General features: G+C 38.1%; 1 pseudogene; it reads right to left on the bottom strand.

Moving 5' to 3' along the window:
* Positions 1–21,583, bottom strand: part of LOC125322139 — a 30,202-nt pseudogene extending 8,619 nt beyond the window's left edge.
* Positions 21,584–23,985: the final 2,402 nt, after the last annotated feature.

The raw sequence follows: 23,985 nt of genomic DNA, 5'->3' as shown, positions 1-23,985 counted from the left end.
TCAAGCACTGGGGATGCTTCTGCAGACAGGATCATCATAGAATGGCCTGGTTTAGAAAGGACCTTAAAGATCACCTAGTTCCAAACCCCCATGGTTAAATATTTCCACTTCTATAGGAAAAGAGTGAGCCAAACTGATTCTCAAGGTCAGCCTTTTGGAAATATAGTTTGCAGCTAAAGAAAGAACCATGTCAGTCGGACAACAGATGAAGGTGAAAAACTGTGACTGTCCAAGGACAGGATGAGATAAAGGAGATTGTTCTATATCTGAAGAACAGCAAATGGAACTCTTGTAGGCTGGGCTGGGTGTGGATATGCCATGACAGATAATTGGCTCTATATTTTTCAAAATTTTAATTCATTCATATCTGTCAGCAGTGTTTCTGAAGCTCTTACCATAGTGAGAATCTGGACAACACTGGCTCCTAAGGATCACAAGAATAAAGAAAATTGGGTGCTTAGTTTCTGTCTACGTAATACTTGAGATTTATTCTAACTAGCAACTCATCAATAAAACTTACCTTACTAAGACACACTTCAAATATGTGGTTCTCATATATTACCATTGCAAGGGCAATGCCAAAGTAAATTATTTTACTGAACTTTTAAGTAAACATTCCTACATAACATTCAGTAAATGAACAAGAACAAGATATTAAATATGAAGTATAATTGTACATGACTATGCTGCTTCTTTGGTTTAACAAAACACTAAAAAACAAACCTACTTTCATTAACTTGATTTTAAAATATGTTTTAATAATTATTATTCCATTTACATTCAAAATTGGAAAGTAATTTATCATAAGCTTCCCAGAATTAATGGAATTAAAAGGGAAACTCTGTCCTACCCAAGGGATGTGGTGTCATTGCTGCCTCCATGTATATTCACCTACTCGACTTCATTATAATTCTCTTTTCCTATGCAATGTGCTAACAGCAAGAATTTGTGCTATTACTTATATTTAGAGCATAGGATATTGATAAACCCACTGTAGAAGAACTCACCGTATTTCCAGACAGTGCTACAAACAATGCAGCAAAGAACACCATTACATTTCCCAGAAACTCAAGCCTGACAGCTTGAGCCACCTGTAGTAAATCAAGGCAAAGAAAAAATGGAATTAACCACCAATTTTTTTATAGCCTATTGAACTCTGAGACCATTATATTAGCAATTTACCCACTTCACAAATAGATAAGTACTATTATTCCCATTTTACAGATTAACTGGGGGGTCAATATGACATATCTGGAACTGGTAGCACCACTAAAACCAAAATGCATGTGTCTCAACTCCCTTCCCTCCTCATACTGTTTTCCTGCTCCTCCTATCTGAAAAAGATTCAGATGTAGGACTGAAAAACAGACCAGGAATCTCTTTGCTCATCTGTGACTGTAACTGCACTGAATCACAAAGGAAGGTGAGGAAATGGACTTTATTTCCTTAAACCCAAGATTTCAGTCTCAAGAACTCCCTGGTGCCTGTGAGTACAGACAGCAGGTTACTTCCACATGAACTACTGAAATATAAATTCAATTTGTTCATAAACTGGCAAGAGGAACTGTTAGTTGAAATGCAGCGTAGTCCATGATTATGACCTCTTGGTAAAAGTCTTTTTTGTTCTGTTTTTTTTTTAAAATAGTCTCATCCCCGACAGCATATGCGTATTTTCTATAAACCTGCTAATTTCTGGCAGATAAAGAAGAAATCCTAGTGCTTAAACATCATCTATGCATTCATTACAAAGAGTGGTGGATAAATTGCTCTTGTCTCAGAATCACGGACGGTGCTGAGTTGGAAGGGATCCACAAGGATCATCGAGTCCAACTCCTGGCACTGCACAGGACCATCCCCAAGAATCCCCCCATGTGCCCGAAAGTATTGTCCAAACACTTCTCTGTTTCTCAGTGGCTTTACTCTGACTAAAGCTAAACAGTGACTTGTTGAACTCCACAGAAGAAGGTTTAGTCACAAACACAAACCTGCTGTCAAGTACCTGTTTGAGATGACGTTGTTGTAGAAGCAAACCAAGTTCTCATACACAACATCGTTATTTTTCCTAATGAATCTCTCCTGGTGGCCAAATGCTCGAATTGTCAATCTCCCTGACAGAGTCTCACTGAAGTGGGAGATCACTGGGGACTGCAATGCTCCTGCCAGCTGTCAGATTTGCCGGGAACTCGTGATGTAGTAGCGCTAGTGAAACAGCACAGACAGGTTCCAGTCACGGATTCTGGTAAGTAATCCCTCTAAATTCTCAATATGGAATAAGCTGAAAGTGTCTACACAGAAAAAAAGTATTCACAAACAGTATAGAAAAAAAACCCTACTGTCTCTCGGGACACACCAACATTGTAATGATGACATAAGTCCAGTATATAAATTACTGGCAAGGTTAAAATAAAATAACATTATCTCTAAATTCTATTGAAAATGTGCTGTACCACAAGAGGTAGATAACAATCAAGACTTCAATGTAACTTTCAAGTTAAAATATCCTGTGTCTTTCTGAGATGCAAGTCAGCCTTTATTTCTTCAATGTAATGATGTCTGTATTTCAACTCCTCAGCAGAGACTGAATCCAGGCACTCTCTTCCTTCCTCTATATTGTGATTTTAAGAATCTTTATGCTCTTTAATCACAGACCATACTCTGAGCATCAAGAAACAGAGATGCGGCCATTAGTCTTTCTGAAACATTACTTTTTGGTTTTTCAGTAGCATAACTGATGCACTGAAAAAATCATTCCTATACTGTTTTAGGGTTACCCTTCAACTTTTAACTTTCACTATTGTATACACCTCACTTCTTCATGTAACCTCATCAGATTTATTGCTGGGATCTATATCCATATTGTATCTTCCAGAGGAAAAGCAAGGTATGAAAAGAAACACATAGGTTTTTAAAGTTTACCAAGCATTACAGGATATATTCAGGAAGTATTCAAATTTCCTTTCAAGAAGCCTGGAGATTTTCTAGTAGTAATAAATTACAACTGAGTCACTCAAGCTTCATTTTGATAAAACTGAAAATACACATAAGTTTTACCTTTGTGAATCTACTGATGATCTGCCCAGCTGGGTTGGTTTCAAACCGCTGAAGAGGAAGGTGCAAGACGTTGTCCAAGAGCTGGTGATGCAAGGCCCAGGAAGCAGACAGGGAGCTCCTGGTGAGCACACAGGCACCACAGCAAACCAGAAGCCCTTGGGAAGGGAAAAATTGAAAGACAGGATGAAAGGCTGGGGTGGGAAAGGGGATGGAGCATGTTTCTGTCCCTGTTCTCGACCACAGTCAGCAGTCCAACAGGTGCACTTCCTCTCTCTGTTTTACAAATGTACGTATTTGCATTTTGTTGATACATCTTACTACTTGATAAGAATGTTTTTCCTGCCATTCTCTCCTGCAAACATACCACTATGTATCAATGCTGCTTCCCCCCTCAATGAGATGCCAACAGAACTTCATTACATTACACTTGGATGCTCCCAGAATTCCCAAAGTATCATTAAATTAAACATTATTTTCTCTACCTGGCTGTATATACATGCTCTTCCCAGGTCTATTATACTGTGTTGCACACCCTAAAACAACCAGCATTATTTCTTCACCAAAACATTTAGGCAGATTAAACTTGGCATATGGTGAGAAAACAGTCATATATGCTCATCCTTGCCTTGAATGAATCCCAGGAGCCCATAGATACCAAGTTCATAGTTCTGTGATTGTTTCCATTCAGTGAAATCACTAACTTGTGCTGTTTCTACAGTCCAGCTGCTAAGCCATGATTTTGGCCAATGGCCAGTACATTCTGGCCCATATAAGCAGCTATGGTCAGCCACATCCAGCGCCAGTCGAAGGCTTGCAAGTATTTCAAAACAAGTGACATTTTCATCTAAAAAGAAAAAAAGAAAAAAAGAAAAAGGAGTTACTTGTAAAATAATTACCATTGTTGAAAGCAAATACACATTATATAATGGGAACTGGATATATTAAATTCAGCATCAATCTAAAGAATTTCTTAATTAAATGTGATAAATTAGGTATATAAAGTTGTGCTGTGAAAAGGTTTCCTCTCCCCCACTAGAATGTTCTTTAATGATACATAGACAATCTTGCTTGCTTCCAGTGTCAGACTTCCATATACGTAGATTATACAAAAGAAACAAAGAAAAAGAAAATTTAAAAAGCCCAACCAGTGAACCAACCAAGTGTGCAATTCCTGGCTGTATGAAGCAGATCTTACCCTATCAATAGGAGCAGAAACTTTAGAACTACCACTCTGGGCTACTGGAGCCAAGGAAATTAGTGTCAGCAGAAGACAGTTCCCATTCTTGGAGCAGATAAGGACTAATGGGGTCAAACTGAGCTAGGCCACTTAAAAGGCAGAACAGGTAGAAGCAGGTTCATGGATTTCATTACAAGGTCTGGACTGAAATGAGTTGTAGTTGGCACAAACTGTTCTGTCTCTTCTGTAAACTCACTTTTTTCCAAGCATCTATTTCTACCACCTTGCTAGAAATTCATACTTTCTTCACCTCTCCACCCCACTGCTCTTATTTCAATTAAACTATAGCCTCCCAGAAGTTTTGACCTTCTCTACACTGTTTCACTTGCTCTTTTCCATCTCTCTAGCAAGTGGCAGATTTTTTTAAAGGAGACTGCAGAAAGTGTGCTTCTAACAAGACAATCCTGCAGCACTATTACCATGCAAATTTTCTAGTCTGTGCTCTAGCACAAAACTATTTAAAATTCCTAAGACAGAATGTTTTTCCAACAGTGGTAAAAGCTTTCTTCATATTCTTCTTTCTCAGATATGCAAAACTAGATGGACTATGATATAATAGAAAATTATAGCCAGTAGCACATCATCAAAATAGAAGGTCTTGGACAACACACTTAAAATTTGGTAAAAACCCGTAAGGTATTATTTTAAATTCAGTAGAGAGATGTAAGAAACAAAAAACTGCAACTGCAAAAGAAGACATTTTTATGAAAACAAATGTCCAAGCTTTTCTTTCAGTGATACTTACACCACCAGCAGCAACTTTCTCTCTATTGTTAGTGAATATTTTCCACTGATCGGGGAAGAGCTGCAAACAAGAAGCACTTTCAAATCTTCTTATGAATCATCAAAAAATACACGCATTTATTGCTAAGAAAAAAAGGATACTATGAAATCACATAAATTTTTCCTGCTTAACATACTTTGGTTTGCACAGTGAAGCAACCCATGAACTGAACCCCTAGAATGTGGCATATTCACTGGATTTCTTCGTTATAAAGGGAATCCAGAAGATGAGTTCCAGACACAACATGTTCCAGCCAACTGCTAATGTGCACTCAGGCTGAACCCACATTTCCACAGCAAAGCATGGTGGCACAGCCTTCAGCACTTGGGGTTGTCCTAGCATTGCATCAGTTAAGCAGCGGCTCGGGGCTTTTTAATACCTGCTCTTTGTGTTTCAGCAGCCCTTTTTGTTGCAGACTCCTGCCCAGCTGACCCTCTTCCTTTGAAGAACTCACTACAATGGAAAAAAAACCCAAAAAAGTACTTTCAGCATTCATATACCATGAGTAGATACATACAGTACAAGAAGCCAAAATTGAAAAGGGTTTTCTTTTTCAGCTTATAGCCTATAATTCTGTAGCAGAATGTAGAAAGGAATGCTCGAAATTTTCCAGCAATTCTTTTACTCATTTCCAGGAAAGGAAGAAGGAATATATTGAGAAGCTGGAAGGAAAAGTAAAATACTAAGCAAACACAGTATTCAAATTTTCTCACCTTCCACTGAGTTTGTCTCTCCACTTGTATGCTCTGCACTGAAGACTTGAACAAGCTCAGCAAAATTAGCTCTCCTTGAAATGAGTTCTTGGTAGGTTCCCATTTGACTTATTCTGCCCTCTTCCATCACTGTTATTAGATCAGTGTGAGGTAGGAGAGTGAGGTTATGGGTCACCGATACACGAGTCTGAAACACAACATTTTCTATTTTGCCATTTAATATAAACATTTACTAGAAGTAGATATTCTGTTATGATAGCTGGAATAATATAACGGAATTCTTCTGTGACTTTGCTCATTTATTTGTCTACTTTATCATTATTATTATTATTGCTGCTGTTGTTGTAATTTATTGCCTACTTTACTAGATCAGTCCTTTAATTGCTGATTGTAATGTCAAACTATAAGCTTATAGCTACTTACTATTACTTGTACTTACCTGTTCCTTAATGTTTAATGTTTCTTACCTGTTCCCTACTCAGGAATGGCTCAGAATAGGTTGTAAAGAAAAGACTTAGATACTCCAGCTTTTAATATATTACATGCAGTTTGACAGTCCCAATATTAAAATCTGCTTACAAGTCTACCATTACTGAAGTTCTTGCTTCTGCCAGATACTTACAAGCCATGGAGCAGGCAAATTAAGAACAGGGAGAAAGGAGAGAGGAAAAGACAACTGTGAAGTAAGTAATGTTGACCCAATAGTAGGTATTTCATGTTAATATATGTGTTTTGAAGCAGCAGTGGGAATAATCTGTACTAATTCATAACACTGAGATTTTAACAAATCTTACCTTCCCACATGAATGGTTTTTAAATGGGAGAATTTATTCCTTCAGATTCCACTTTCCCTTAGGAACTTCTTTGTTCAACAAGAAGCCTTTTATGCTATAACCTGTACTGGCTGTACCCTGTACTGCTTTTTGTTTAGCCTCTTTATTCGGAATAATTGTCATCAACCTGTAGGTAAGAGATGAGCTTTTGCAGAACGACTGTAAAAAGCAGTCCATCCCCAATTTGAAAGGAAGCCATCCTATGTTACCTTGCTTTTTAGGAGACCTGAAGGGCCAATTAGCTTCTCAAAAAGATGTTTTCCAACATGTACATCTACAGCAGACAGGGGGTCTTCCAGGAGATACAAGTCAGCATTGCTGTACACAGCTCTAGCAAGGCTCACTCTCTGCTTCTGCCCTCCACTTATATTGACACCCTAAGAAAAGAAAGGCAAAACAATCCATATTTAAATAGGAAATAAGAAGACGACCTAAAGGAGACCTGTGTATCATACTCAGTCTTGGCATTAATTTTCTCAGATAATCAAAGTCGATTTTATACTACATATGAAAATAGAAAGGTAACAGTTGTATTTTCAAGTAATTAGAGCAAAGCTTCGGCCCTGTTGATTATTCCCATACCAAAATGGGCAAATGCAAGGTTACTTTGGAAAATGAAAAAATAACTTTTATTTACAGTCATACAGGCATTTTTACAGCATAGAGGAAACCCCTGGAGAACAGGACAGGGCAGATGTGAACTTCTATATAGAAAAAAGCCAAAATTATTCCAAAATTATTAAGAGTTCAGGATTATTAAGAGTTCAGAATTCAATCAGAATTTAAGTTCCAAGTAAGTAACCTAAGTAAGGAGATCAGCAGGATGTACTTGGCTAAACATTAGTCATCAGTGTCAATTACCAAACAGATAATCATAAAACCATAGAAGCCATAGCTTATCTTACTGTACAATTTCTGACACCTCAAATTCTCACCCTTCCTCCAATCTCTGTTCAATTTCCATTCGGTAACTGTTCCAAATCTGGCAGTAAAGCACAAGACTCTAAAACAAGTTTGTAGTATGGCCTGTTTAGATTGGAACCAAAGACAGTATTTTCCTGTAAACTGTCATTGTGAATCCAGGCCTGCTGAGAAACATAGGCCACTGAACCCTAAAAAGAACTGGAAATAATTTGGTTTACTTGGGCTTTCTGAACATAAGAAATAGCATTTAAAAATAAATTTGAAATTCCAGCTTTGCCCCAATGTAGCCAGTAATTCCTTCCAAACCTGAGCACTATTAAAATTTGTCACGAATGATTTGAGCATTGTTAAAATTTTTATTAAGTCAGGTAATAAAAACACTCTGCTGAATATTACACCATAACAGCTAGCCTATCATTATCATAAAAGCACATATGACTTTAAATAAAACTGACAGTGCTGGGGCACATATAGAGCAAAGTTTTCCAGGGAAAGATCACAGTGACAAACATGCATCCATTGTAATATCTATACGCAGGAAACTGGGTCTGTATTAAATAGACATCAAAATACAGGTCTGTATTTTTACATAACATGATGTGGAACATGTCAGCTTTAGAATATAAGATTGCAGGATAGGAATGATAGCTGGAAATGCTCCCAAATATTTTCTTACATTAAGCTACATGCCCTCTGAAAATCTGTTCATTAGTTCTGCTTAACTGGGGTATTGTGGAGTGGGAAGGGCAGGGGAACATGGACAGACAATCTTACTCCTCTCTGAACTGTTCCTTCAAGTTTCTCCATTTCTCCAAGAAGAAAGAAAAGATGACTTTCCAGATCCGACCTGTCCTACAACAGCAACTTAAGAGCCTTTAGAAATGCTGACACTCAAGCTGGAAATATTGAGAAGACAAATTAGTTATCCTCTCTGCAAATACTCCATCATGGTCACTGTAAGAGAGAAAGACTGTATTACCCGTGGAATTATGAGACATTAGTATTTCAGTTTGCACATCTTTTGACCATGTACCATTTCAAGAACTACAATAAGGACTTCAAGGATAAACTTATTTGTCTGCAGGTTAGAGGTTGCTGAAGGCAGCTCATTCCTGGCCCCTAAATTGCAGGCTGTGGTGGTTGAGATATGGATGCTCACTGTTATGTTATGGAAAGTTTCCCCCACCCCTGAGAGGAACAGTGTAAACAGTGTGGTGAGAGGGTTATACTGGGTAGGTTTTAACCTGTTCAGCTGCCTTACTAAAATTTAACAGCTGTACAGAGCTTATCAAATAGGTTCTCCATTATACCCCTGGACCTGGCTACATCATTTCCTTACTAACCCTCCAAAGTGTTCATTGCACAGCAGTTTAAACATACCTGAATTGACACCTAAGAAAACCCTTGTTAAGAAATGACAAACGAAATGAGGGGTGGTTTCAGGCAAGAAAGACCACTGTGAGAAAAGCAAACTTCTTGCTAGTTAGTTTTCTCCAAAGGAAGCCATGGCCCAATTTTAAGATTAGTATTCAGTGCAAGGCTGCATAAGCTACCTTAGCCTACTTGCAGGCAATACAAAATGCTACACCAACAAAAGGGTATCTTCCCAATTAATTCTTTCCAAAATGCAATTCAGGAAAACTGACAAGTTAAAAATTTGTTGCATAGACTTTCCAGAGCACACTGATCACATGGGATACTTCAGAAACAATACTTCATGTTCTTTTTGGTATGTATCATCATGAACTACTCTGAATCAGAACACATCAAAGCTGATCAAAATCTCTACAGACATCACATTCTGCCAAAGGAGCTCATAAAAATAAATAACAAATATCTTACTTTTTCAGGATTGGTAAGCCATTTTTTTCCCAGTGGAAAGAAGCACCAATAAAACCAACAGGATGATCTGTTGCAGTAAAGAAAATAGAGCAAAGAGTTGTTTATCCATCCCCTCAGTTGCATTTCTTAATGATCTTCCACGTAAAATCAAGACTAATTAAAAATTAATAACTACTGCTTACTTCCACTGTAGTTTGTAGTGACATCCTCAGGGTTAAGATCCTCAGCAAACAGAAAATCCTCTCAACAGCTCAGAGAAACTCTGGCCTACAAAATGAACACACGTACATATATACACACACACACACACATACATATATATAAGTATTTATAACATGCATGGGCTCCCTAAATGTTTAAATATTATTTTTAAGGTTTTAGATAATATGGAAAAACATATTCCTTGTTTTATTTGAAGCCAGACAAAAAAGGTGTTTAGGTGTTTAAAAAATATTTTCCTTAAAGTATTAAACAATCTAAAGTGATCAGTAAGTGTATTTTTTTCCCTGAGGATCTACTGCTGTGTAGTTTTGACTCAATTGGCTTGTTTTCATAAACCTGTGGTTTAGCTTTTTTTTTTGTTAAGAAATAGTGAACGATAACTGTTTCTTCACAGATTGAAGAAAGACAACATTTTGCTGTGAGTACATTCATGAGCTTGTATGATATACCCATACAAGAAGGTTAAAATCTACGAGTTCCCAACTCAGGTGGCAACCCTACTGCTGTACCATTAGGCCTGAAGGATGCTGAAATGGGATCCTCAGCAGCTCTGTCCTTTTTTCTCCACTTCCTTCAGTGGTGACTTGACAAAAACCGTTTGCAGAGTCCACCACAGGTCTCCCCTACCTGGTACCAAGGGCTCCAGTATCTAAGAGTGGCTGAGTGATTTAGGCTTGTGCAGCCCAAAGTGTTCATGCTTTATCTTCTGTGGACTATGAAGAAGAGAGGTTGAGAGAGTAGGAGCAGAAGCTGAGTCCAGCCCACTGAAGGAAGAAAAGTGAGAGACAGAAAGCTCAATTAGGTGTGCTACCCAATTTTCCTTCTACTTAGAAGACTGAGAGACATCCTTTAAACAGCCTTCATGCTTTGCATTCCATAAAAAATTGTGCAGTTTCACCTCAATAAAATGTAACTTAAAATAATTAAGCTACTTAATCACTCGTAGAAATGGCTGAAATACGACAGAGTACGAAATGAGCCTTTTATAGCACTTGTTCATAATAGGTTTACCTGAGCTACAGCAGAGATCACAGACGGTAAATCAAACAAAGGCTGTCGCAAAATGTTGAATAAAGAAATAGATGTGAACACTTTAGTTGCTGTTAAAACATTCTCTTTGTCTGGATAAGACTCCAAATGTAGCCAGTGAGACCTTTTAAATAAAAAAATGAAAAAGATATATTAAGAAGCAAAATTACATTGAAACTAAAATTTATACACAGATACCATTTTTGTTTTCCAGAGAACAACTGGTCTTACACTACTGAGATCGAGGAATAGAGGGCATTAAGTGCCTCAGTCTTTCCCTTAGCCTTTGTCACTGTGTATCCTTCCCATTCAACAAAGGATGGAGATTGTCTTTAGCTCCCCTTTTGCTGTTGATGTATTTATAGAAATATTTTTATGTCTTTTACGGCAGTAGCCAGATTAAGTTCTAGTTGGATCTTGGCCCTTCTAATTTTCTCCCTCCCTAACGACATCCTTGCAGTCCTCATAAGTTGCCTGAGTCTTCTTCCAAAGGTCTTAAACTCTCTTTTTTTCCCCTCAAGTTCCAGCCAAAGCTGTCTGTTCAGCTCATCTTTTAGCACATGGGGACGGCCTGTTCATGCACCTTTAAGAGTTCCTTCTTTAAGCAAAGCTTTCATGTATTTAGAGTTCAGTGTTTAAAAAGGGATAGCTAAAAAATACAGATGGAAAATGCACTCCCCAAAAACCTGAAAAAGGAGTATAAAGAAGGTAGCTGATTTTTATGCAAAAGAAACAGTGTGATTAAAGCAGGCCATGAGGTTCAGGAGCTTTGGGTTTGGTTTCTGACTTTCTAACACAGGTCAATTAATAATCTTTCTCCTTCTTCTCTAGTCATACACATAGCATTAGAACCGGAAAATTCAAATACATTGTGTTGAGAAATTTATTGTTTTGAGGTACTGCGAGGCAACACTTGTGACCCAGCGAGCTGCTAAAGCAACAGGGAACATAAGAAACAGTCCAGCAGAAATTCATAAATTTAAATTACAATAAATTTAAATAGAAATAAATTTAAAATTTAAATAAATTTTAAAAACCAACCATAAAAGGAATACACATCAAGGTCAGCATGGAGTAAGTTGTCAGATAGCCAGATGACTTCAAAACATCCACCTCATGTTCTGTAATCCTCATGACCTTCCTTTGATAGGCAGGTTCCCATGCGTGAAGTTTCAGGATCTAGATAATCAAATAAGCACATTTTAATGCAACAAAAAAGCAGTGACTCTGTTTCAGAAATTAACTTAATATCCAAGTGTCATTTTCAAGTATTCAGCAATGCCAAACTACAAAAATCTGAATGTTTTACAAATGAAAGAAAGACCTGATATAACTCTAAATTAGGTTGTACTCTAGTCACTCTTAATTCTTCAGATTTCAGTGTGTCCCTTACGTATCACAAAGGACGAGCTGGTTTCAAAACCGGCAAAATAACAAAAGTAAGACAACTTTTAAAAGTGCTTTACTTCTATGCTACAATCTCGCTTTGCTAAAGGTTTCCGAACATCTATTAACATATTTTACATTCTCATTAAAATGTGGTAGTAAAATTCATGCATCATGGCTAGTAAGCTTTTCAAATCATATTAAACCAGTAAATATTTTCCAAAAACACTTTAAGCACATTATGTTAAAACACTTTCTCTTTAAACTTTTATTATTTTCAGCTGAAATATTACTCATAAAACCTTAGTTTTTAAAATAACTTCCATATCTTTATAATAACATATAATAGTAATAATATAATAATAATAGCTTTACAACCAAACCTCTTATTAGTTGTGGCATTACCTTTATTCCATGTAGTATTTCAATTAGTAGCTTGACTTGTTGATCCAAATGCTTCATTTGGCTTTTCTGGTTAAAGGACAGCAATGTTTTAATTTTTCAATGAACAAATGTATTTGGAAAGCAAAACATGCAGTGTACTGGAGGCAATAAATACCTTTAATGCTATTTTTACCTTGATGAAAAACACACTAATACTACAATTACAGCATTTTCAGATACATATTTAGTATTTAAAAAAAATCATTAGACAGCGCAAAGGATTAAATGCATTAAAATAAATATTTTACCCTCAAATATCATAAAGAGCACATTTCAATTTTTGTTCCTTTTTTTTTTTCCTTTACACTAAATTTAAATCTTAATAGGCTTCAAGTTCCCAGGGTGTTCAGGAAATATAATATGGTTTTAATCTTCAAAATCTCTAAGCAGGTAAATACAGACTCAATAACAATTTAGTGTAACACTAAATACACACACATGAATATATACGTAATGCTATACAATATAAAACACTGTATATGTATATATACAACAGATATATGTATATATACAGGATTTAGTATAAAGCTTTCCTCTGTTATTAATACATTGTTACTTAAAGAACCAAATTAAGAGAGAAATTCTCACTCCTATACTACACTTAGGCACTTCTGCATCTCACATTTCTAAAATAGTCATTACCATCCTCTTCAGTGTTTTGAGGCTTATTCATATACGACAGGAAGTTGAAAACTTTTAGTCCTTTGTATTTCTTCTCTCTCTCATATCACAGTAGGGATCTAAGTGCATATGTAGTTGCTGCACCTCACCTGCAGAAGATGTGAGAGAGGTTTTTGGTGTTTTTTCAACGTCCCTAAACAGTCACAGCCTTACAAAAGAATTAATGGGAACCCAGATTCTTCACTGTGTGTTACACCATCAAAGGTAGAATAAGACAACTAATTGCCTTGATAGCAATGCAAAATTTGGGGTTGTAGTATTTTTTTCCAGTGGAAATTGTCATGATAACAGGCAATAGAGTGTCAAGAGATCTGTAGCATCAGAGGAGCAGAAAAGAAGTCACTACACACACAGTACCTCCAGGGGAATTCCTGTAATCCAGGAGAATGTGCTACATTTTAGTGAGCATCTTAGCCTGAATAGGAAAACCGGAAGAGAAGCATAATCCTACAAAATCCCTTACTGAATGGAATTAGCTCACATCCAAAACCACAGCTGTTTCCTAAATCGAGTCATACAGTGATTTTTATTAATACAAAAGTATTGTTTCAGGATAATGAAAATTGTAGGTATCCAACCTACATACTAGATTAGCTATCAAACATAGGGCTCCACTTCTGCAGTTACGCTTCTTCCCTCCTGGAGAAAGAGCTGCAGCTTGGCATTGTTTATTTGCTTGGAGTTTAGCTTAGATGCAACACTACTCTAATAAATGCATAATTGACCTCCCCCTTCACTCCTGTATTATGACAACTTAGCCTCTCCTTGTGATATGTATTTAAATAGCTCACCTTCAGTCTTCTTACTTTGGCTGCAATGAGTGCATTTATAGGTATAGCCAAAAGCAGCAGTGCAACACCTGCTAGGACTGAGGGGCCGAGTTCTTTCCAGAGGAAGACAACAGCCATGATGATCTGAAAAGGTGCTCACCACAACAGGTTCACACTGATGGCAAGCTCCAGGAGCTGCTGAGCAGCTGCTGACATCAGGTTAACAATCTGCCCAGTTGTATATTGTTGTCATGAGGAACTTGCTAGAGTAAAGGCCTGCAACCAGAAAATACAGAGGCCACAAAAATCAAAAACCTTGATTGCTAAAAGGACAACAATTAATTAGAGCAAAGCTGAACCGGTTGAAACAGACTTGCAACTCTTTATCACTTATGTGCTACATATTAAGATGATAGTAAATATTTTTTATAGATCACACAACTACTTTTACTTCTATGTTATTAGCACTTGCATTTCCTGTACCTAATAATGCTTCTGCCTCAGCATATCTTATTAAAGGTGGGATAAGTTATAGATAGATTTCCACAGTGGTTAGTCGTCTTTTAGACATCTGAAAAACAATGAAACTACTGGGTATTGAACTCAAAAGCAATTTCACTAAAATCAGGGGAAACTGTAACCTTTGAAGGAGACAGTGTGGCAAAATTCAGGTTCTCATATTCACTACTACTACATAGTAAAAACAGTGATCCTGCATATCCTTACTTTTTCCCAGACATCCAACCCAAACAGTTTTCCCATGTCATTCGGTAAATTTGGGAAATTAACCCATAATCAAAATAGAAAGAGTTTAGTTTCTACATGTATTTCCAATATTATGTCTGCACAGGTGGCTGACAAAAAGTGCATAATTTCAGGATTACAGTCTTACAAGAGAAATTCTGCTGAAATTCAAAATTATTAAAAATAAATCATCATCAAAATACAGTGTCAGTCTGTTAGTCTGTCACCAGTGTGTAACATCCTGTGTTTTGATCAGGCTAAGTAAGCATGTTGTCTTTTTACACTGTATGTATTTTAGGTTTTGTTTTGAAAGAGAAGGACACATGATTACCTTTTTGTAGATCAGGCCAACAACTGCAGTCTTGATTTTGACTGCAGTAAGGATGTTGTTCTGATGGTATAACTGATGGGGAAGAGTTTGTGAGGGAACTACAAAAAACAGGCAATAGCATAGCCACAGCCACTCCCACATGAGCTAGGCTGGGTTTCACTGGCCACTATCATTGCTCTGAAAATAAAAGAAAATTAAGTTTAAATTCCATCCATTAAATCAACTACCAACAATAAACATTTCATAAACCAAGACACTGGCAACTTGTTTAATTGAGTCTACCCTGGGTCCAGATATGGTGAAAGATAACAAAATTTGATGTTAAAAATGGCAGGTTTTACCTGTGTTTACCAATCTGTTGGCTCAGAAGCAATTCTCAAATACAAATCTCAACATGCACGTGCTATTGCTGACTTCTTTGACAATGGAGTACGAATGAAGAATAAAAGAAAATAATTTAATGAAAGAAAAAAAATAGGTATTTGTACTTAGAAACACTGTAACTACCAACCATGAGAGCAAAAAGGAAAAAAAATCTGTAGGAAAATTCTGATTTTTTTTTTAGTAAAAGATTATCTTAAATTACCATCAGCCATGATGTCTTCAAACAGATTTTATGGTTAACCATTTTGATCAGGATTACAATGATTCAGTACATATTTTGGAGGTAAACAATAATTCTGCTCATTAACTCTTTTCTTTATAATCACTCAAGTATTTGACCATCTCTTAACATGTCTGTGGTAAGCACAATTTCTAAAAACCACTTCTATCAACCTCACAGTACCAGCAACATGATAACAGAGTCATTTCAGTTTCCCATTAAACATCATTAAATGTTATGTATTTATGTGAGTTTTTTAAAAGTGGAGAGGGAAAAAAAATTGACAAAACAGAAGGAAAGTTAAGTATAGTTTTTAGTCTGTTTTTCTTAGCATTTGATTTTATATTTGTATATTAAATACTTACAAACAATATTGTGGAACTTTTACTAATTTTGTCTCAGTTCTTTAGCTACGAAATTCCTGATCTCTTTGAGCTTTCCTTCATTAGATCATTTTTAGCTAATCATGGGGAGGGAGGTTTAGATACTGGTAACCCTTTAGGTTTATTATTAATATTGTTCTTTGAACATAAAATGAAACACATTAAAAACTTACTTCATTACTTGAGGACTCCTAAAATCCAGAATGTCAGCTGTAACTTTCAGAAATGAAACTTTAATCAATAAATATTTAAATGTGTGCCATAATGGCAAAATCAAAGATGGTTTGTGGAAACTTGTTTTCTTAAATAGCACTTTTTGGACGCAAGAAGACAGAAAGATTACAAAAATACAGAGAGAATTAAGAGAAAAAATATTTTTGAACTTCACCCACATTTACAATATAAAATATGTAATATTAGAGTGTCCATCTAAAGCCATCAGGGTACTATTATCTGAAACAGAACATTTCCTACAGATAAAAGAAAAGCTTTGGGGTAAGAAATTAAGCCTGGTTTTATTTAGCCTGGCTAGTAGTTATTCAGGAAAGGGTAAATGCAATTCCTAAGGTTGCCCCTATCATCCACGAATATAATTACAATATACTTAATCCTCAAATTATTATCACAGGTCAAAACAAAATGTATCAGAAAAAATAGAGATAAGCTTCAATATAAATGCCTTCTTATTTATAGCAGGCTTACAGCAACTTTAAGGCTGAGTAACCCTTCTATTATTTCAGAATATTTTCAGTTGTCAAGCAACAATTTTTTTCAGTTTGAATTTAGCTCAAACAATTGAGAAGATTCTTAAAAGGGCTCAAAAAAAAAAAAAAAAAAAAAACTTTCCTAATCATCATGGTGATGATGGACAGCAAACTGATAATGGATTTCTCTACCTACCTGAAATACAGATGCAAAGAAAAGACACAGGGAAACAGACAAGTTCAAAGAGAAGAGAGTTAGATAGTTCTGACAAAATGATAATCCATCATCAAGTAAAAGTCACTGTACATTCTGTACCAGTCACAGTAGATTCTTTATCACTTGACATGTTGAAATGTAAACAGGTGTCTTTCTAAGAGGCAAGTTTGAACTTAAACAATTTGTAGAAAAATCCTACAGCCATACAAGAGATCACTGATCCCAACACTGAGGGGCCTCTGTATCCTACAAAATGTAGGCTGTTCAATAAACAGTTGGATTTTTTAAAATCTTCTCCAGCTTCTAGACTCAACTTTATTAAAGGATATTGCCTGTTGTCAGAATTATAGCTACCATTAATCCTGGAGCAGACTTCTGGACTTCTTTGCTCCACTGCTTTTCAAAGTTAGGACACACACTGTATGGTGAATCACCTTGATTGAGTTCAAACAGGTCATCCCTTTCCAGTGGCTTCTTGTAGCCTAGAGATATCATTCTGAAAGAAAGGAATTAACTTAGACATCCTGAAATACAACAGGCAAAAAATGCAGGACTGCTAACTCAAAAAGCTAATGGTATAATCTAGTGCATATAAATACACTCTGTAATCAAAGTAATAGATGTAATCCTATGAAAGCTACAGACTAAATAGTTACCTTCAGTACACTGAAATTCACCTGAAGTAAGAAGAGTCCATGGAGATTGTCACATCTGAACAGAGGGTTCTGAAGAACCTTTATACCTCAGAATCCGTCTGTATTTCTGATCTCGTAATTTTTTACAGAAAAATATACTATTTCATAAAAAACCCATGTGGTATCATAATCCACTTACTATTCTGATCTGGAATAAAATACCTTTTTATCACAGGAGGGCATTATCATTGAATCTTAGAATCATTTAGGTTGGAAAAGACCCTTAAGATGATATAAATAACCTAACATTACCAACTCCACCACTGAAGGATGTCTCTAAGTGTCACATCTTTTAAATATCCCCAGAGATGGCGACTCACTACACTGCAACTCATCTTCAGGCAAGGTAAACCACATCACACTGCTGGGTTTCAGCACAAATACAATGAGAATCTCCTTACAGCAGACTTTCAGCTGTTAAATTTTTCTTCTGATGAAGTGTTTTTATCCACTTAAGTGTCAACAAAAACTAAACCTGGTCTTAAATCAGCAGAACGGGGCTGAGGAATACACTGAGCCTAAAGGAACCAATGACAGAAGTATTTGGAATTTTCGATAAGCATGTCAGCTTTGTGACAACTCAAAGCAAACTGTGCAATACCATGTCTGAGGTGGTGAAAATGCCAAAAGATTCATGTTGACAATGCACTCTCACTTAAAGAACATCCCAAACATCTGGGACTCAAGCAGAGGCACAGGCATGGACACTGGAGCGTGCATCCAGCGTCAGCGCTAAGCCCTTGAGGGCTGTGACACAAGCACAGTGTCCATCTCCACAGTGTGCCCTTCCAGTGTGTGTCACTCCTATGATGGTGTTGGGGCTACTGTGGGTGCATTGTCCAGCACACAAGACTCAGAAATGGTTTTCTGGAGGTTGTAAAACTCTGGTGGGGTTGGACCTTGCTATCCCCAAGGGTGAAGCTGTAACATCAATACAAAGTGAATTTCATCGAATCATAGAACGTTAAGGGCTGGGAATGCATCTTAAAAACCATCCAGTCCCAACCCCTCTGCAATGGGCACCTCCCCCTAGACCAGGTTGCTCAAGGCCTTATCCAACCTGAATACTTCCAAGGATGAGGCATCCACAACCACCCTTCATAGCTAAATAAATGAAAAAACCTTTTTTGGTTGGTGTTTTTTTTTCCTTCTCTTCTTTTGTTAGACATTGTAGAATTAGTTAAAAGATACAAAGTATAGCCTGCCTTGAAAATTTGGGTGAATACCATGACATAGAGAATGGATCAGTGTCATACAAAAACACTGCAATCAGTACACGGCAGAACTTTCCAGAAAAACGGAACATTTGTATTTAAGGTGTAGAACGTAAGGACTGGTAAATACAAAGGTGAACTCCTAACTTCAACAGGACCAGAGTTTAACTGAATACTCTGAATCTTTGAAACAGTCTGATTGTTTTGAATCAGCTTATTAATAGCAAATACCAGTTTCAGTTATCTGTAGAATTAAGAATATTGAATAAAGCAAGAAACAGTTCTGACACTTTTCACATTTTTTTTCCCACTCATAGACTTTTGAAGTGTGTATATCATCTGGCTCAAATAATTTTTCAAAGAAAAAAAGTGTTAAAATTTAGTAATGGCCACAAGACACAATGCACAAAATTGTTTGAAATAACACTGGACATATTAAGTGACAGGAAGTTGCAGGACTTGATAGAGCTGAACTTTCAGTTCCTATTTTTTGGTGGAAAATTTCCCAAGAAGCAGAGGGAGTCCCTGGTGTATGTGAGCGGGTGAGTGACAATAACAACTTGTGGCCTGCCATAAAAGAGGGAGGAAAATGAGCATGAAATTGGCTACCCAGAAAATACCTTACATGTACTACTGAATATTTGTTCCTGGAGATCTAGAAAGTTGTTATGATGCCATTGTTAAATAATGCCACTAGATAATGCATAAAATGACTGTTACTATGTATAAACCATTACTCCACAAAATATTTGAATATGATCTCTAAATGTTGCAAACTTCGATTTTTGTGCAAAAAGCTACCAGCACTCTCATAGTCAGGCTCAAGCCAGAATGATGTTGTGGAATGTAAGTACACAGTCTACAATTCTGTGAGCATCGATGAACAACCACAACCAGTTTAATAAATTCTCACCTGCTAAACCAGGAATATGGTAATTTACTGAAGAAAGAAGCATTCTCTTCAGGGTCGCACTTCTGTTTAAAAAAGACCAAAGGAAAAAGTATCAATGATACTTGAAAGAACGATGTTCTTGTCAGTGTTTTTGTTCTCTTCTAAACATGTAGTTTTTAGAAAATATTTATTTTTGAGCTATCAAAAGGCTTAGAAATACACGTACAAAAACTTTTTTTTGCCTGTCACCTTCTCCCACCAACACACTCTAACACAATGTATGAAGAATGAGAGAGGTCTACAGCTCCATGAATTAACAGAACAACTTAGCTGGGTTCCTTAAATCTTTGACAGTTAAATTTCTGCAGGGTTTATTTTTTTCCCCCTATTTGATAATGCAGCAATTGGATGTTATCAAAAACTAATACCTAAAGAACAGCAGGCTCCTTTCAGGACACCCGATGAAACTAAGCATCGCTAACACGAGCCGTGCACATAAATGGAAAGAGTATGAGGCTCGCGCACTGCTGCCAATTTCATAAGGCATTGGAGATAAAGAGTAACAGAGGCAAACAAACACGAACTCTCCCGTAGTGCCCGAGGAATGGGTGTGTATCCACGCCCAGGAGTGACTGCAGGACACCCAAGGAGTGAGTCCTGCCCCTCGGTCACTACCTGCTTAAATTCATCCCAGCCCGAGGGCGCAGTTGCAGCCTTTTCCAGCAGGTGCCGTGAAACACCCACCGACACAGCCGGCGCTCCTCTGGTTTCCCACAATAATTTTTGGTGTGCTTTCAGTAAAATGCCGAATGGTTACACGATAATGCGACAAATGATTGCAAACAGGTGATAAAGATATATGTCCCCGTTCCCTGACAAACACACCCGCTCCTGCACCTACGCGCCCTCACAGCACGATGCGCTTGGCTGTGGAGGAACACCCATGGTCGTGCCCTTCTCTGCTTAAACCCTGCTCCTGTCTGCGGCCTGAAGATTATTCCCTCCTTATCCATGCGAAGGATACACCCCAGGACATCAGCTGCGTTTTTAGGGGACAGACTATCAGGCACCCAGCCCGGAATCCCGGCGGCTTTGAGGCGGCCGTGGGAGGCAGCGGGCACCGCTCGGGGTCCCGCAGCCGCCCGGAGCCTCACCGAGAGCCCTCTTCCCTCCTCCTCCTCCTCCCTCCTCCCCGGCCCCGTCACCTCCGTCCTGGGACCCCAGCGGCTCGTAGAGGCCCCGCCACGGCCCTCGGGAGGCGGCCATGGCTCCAGCAGCCCCCGCCGGGGAAGGGGAGGGAAGGGGAGGGGAGGGCGGTGCTGCCGCCGCTGCCCCGCCTCAGCCTCCCCCGGGCAGCTCCTCCCGGCCCCGTCCTGTTCGCCAGCCCCGGCAGCTGTGGGTGATGCTGTGACAGCAGCCCAGGGAGCGGCCTGAAGCTGACTCGGGGAGGTTTAGGCTGGATATCAGGAAAAGTTTCTTCATCCAGAGGGTGGCTGGGCACTGGAACAGGCTCACAGGGAAGTGGGCACAGCACTGAGGCTGACTGAATTCAAGAAGGGTTTGGTGAACGCTCTCAGGCACAGGCTGTGACTCTTGGAGATGGTCCTGTGCAAGACCAGGAGCTGGACTCGATGATCCTGATGGGTCCCTTTCAACTCATCAGATTCTGTGATTCTGTAGCTGTTGTATGCATAATACATTTAAAAAATAATATGAATCTTGAACATTCGTTTTTTGATAAAGTTCAAAGATATGAAAGTTTCTCTCAAAATAGAAAACAAGAAAAGATGAATCCAGTTATCCAGTATTAACGTGTTTTTTTCTTGACTTGTAGCCACGATCTGTTTGTCTCCTTTTGTTATCTTTGGTACTTCATGTGTCATTGTCACAACTTTGCCATTTTCTCATTCTTTCAGAGGTTCTTTCATCACTGGCTGCCTTTCACATTCACTTGAATGTGGCATGGCCAATTCAGGAGCGCTCTGTACAATCTTAACATTTGCACCTTGATTCTGGTAAGGACAAAACTATAAATTTGGAGGCACTGGTGGAGGCATCTGCTGTTAAGGAAATTGTTGACCTGATGGATGCTTTACCATGTGCTGTCACACTAAAAAATGGTACTTCTAGAGAATTAGAAACTTGAGTTGTTAACACTGTGAAAGTTCTGAAGAGTTTAATTTTGCATGCATTATGGCTGAGACAATTACAGGACCGACAAACTATAAAAAACCACTGAATGTTTGAAAATAAAGCTGATCTACTTTACTCCAACAACTAGTACAATTGGAAAAAGAAATAGGTCAGAAAAGAGTGACATGTGAGGGGGTGCACACTCTGTGGGTGTGCTGGACGTGAGGGGGAGAGAGAGCACAGAGTGACACAGTGGGCACAGGTCCAGCTGGGGGCTGTGTTGTGGTGGTCGCATGACACTTCAATGTTTTAAGGTGCCCAGTTCAGTTTTCTTTCCTGGATTTCCCCTGCTGACGGGAGAAAAATGTTGATGTTGTCAAGCCTCGCAGCGGAAGCATGCATGGCACAGGAACAAGGCCCTGGGAAGAATTGTGTGTGCCACAGGGTATTTCCTCTTCCTCTGAGTGAAACTGCAAGTGAGCAGTGAATAACTAGTGGGAAACTACACAATTATATGAAAATCGGGTTGAGAAACTGCACTCCCCACGTTCCACCCTCATCAGTATGGTAAAGCATTGTGACAGTTTCTGACAAAATACACATATACAGTGTTGGATGTTGTTCATTTCTCAATAAAAATTACTGGAGTATGATTGAGATCTTTAAAGCTGGAGTTATACCTGCCTTATGACCCACAGCTGCCGGATTGCTACAAACAGGTTTCAATCATGTACACATATTCAGCATTCCAAGTATATTTTTAAAGTGTTATTTTACAAAGAAGTGCGTTTTCAGAAGTCATTCTGATGACAACAGTGTGAAAAATAATCATTAAAGAATTTATTTTCCGAAGCATTAATGGTGTGCATTGCCTCAGTGCCCATTATTTTCTAGCAGAGGATTAGTTACCAACTTCTCAAGCCTGTTAAGGAAGGGATTATCAATTTACAGGAATTGCAAACATCAGTGTTCTAGAAGACAGTAACTCTTAAATTTCTTCCAACAAGTCAGAGTTTTTTGTTTGCAATCTTTAGACAGCTTATTTTCATAGTTAAACATACTGCATTGCAAAAGCCTGGTGGGATTTCCTGATGCCTGGAAGGGGAGGAGTGCTCTTAAACTTAGCGGTTAGAGAAGAATTTTTCTGTAGAAGTGGCTTGAGACGTAAGAGAAATGAGAGTTGTTCTGAGAATGGGATTTCCCAACACTACGGAATCCCTGGGGGCAGAGAAAAGGTTAGAAGGGGAAATACCATTTGCATGTGACCACAGATCAGCATATCAAGGCTTGTGTAAGAATTTGATCTTAATCTTGAAAACCATACTCTAATGTTTCCAGATGTTATTTTATCAAAAACTTCTGGGGATAAACTCAGTTGTAATAGTGACATTCTCTTATTGATAAACCAATCTTGTACTGTAGTAAAATGAAGTTTTTATATCTTTTTTTCAGCTTGAATACTTGGCCAGTCTTGAGAATTTTTTAGTAGCTGGTAGTCTGTGGGCTCCCCTAAAAGTATCAGGGTTCATTCAGCAGGTGCTACTCTGACCGTCCTGAGCACTGTGGGGGACAGTCAAAGTCCTGAAGAAGCAGTGCCAGCATCCTCCACTGGTTTGTGTAAAGCACTTTTGAAGCAGATAACTCTGAATTTCAGCGGGAGAAGGAGTGCATCCTTGTGGGAAAAGCACAAGGCATAATGAGTGGGCATAACAACAATGCAGCGAAGCGGGATGGGAAATAGCTGAACTTTGGAGTGTTGCATCTGTTTGTCAGTGTACCTGAAACTCGGAGTCACCATGAAGGATTTACCTGGCAGTGGGCTGGCAGTAGAACCTACAGTGTAACCAGTAACAGGAATTGAGATTTATGAATTTTTCAGAAGCACAAGCGCCACTGTTGATGAGCACAATTCCCTTGTCACATGACAGAGACATGAGCTCACTGCAGTTCAACACCCTGATTAATACCACAAAACTTTCTGATTTGGTATGGGAGTCCTTTCCCTACACTGATTCCAGAGGGCTTTGAAAACATTTTGTGGGGGGTTATATAAACATTACTGTGAGATGGACTTATTTCAGTTTTCAGTTCAAGAGAAACTTGAAATTTCCTCTCTTTTCCCTGTTTCTGTGTAAAAGAACAAATGTTAGCA

The sequence above is a fragment of the Corvus hawaiiensis genome, chromosome 2 (genome assembly GCF_020740725.1).
Source record: "Corvus hawaiiensis isolate bCorHaw1 chromosome 2, bCorHaw1.pri.cur, whole genome shotgun sequence".
NCBI lineage: Eukaryota > Metazoa > Chordata > Aves > Passeriformes > Corvidae > Corvus > Corvus hawaiiensis.
The sequence above is the reverse complement of the archived record's forward strand: the minus strand, read 5'-3'. Positions and strand labels throughout refer to the sequence as shown.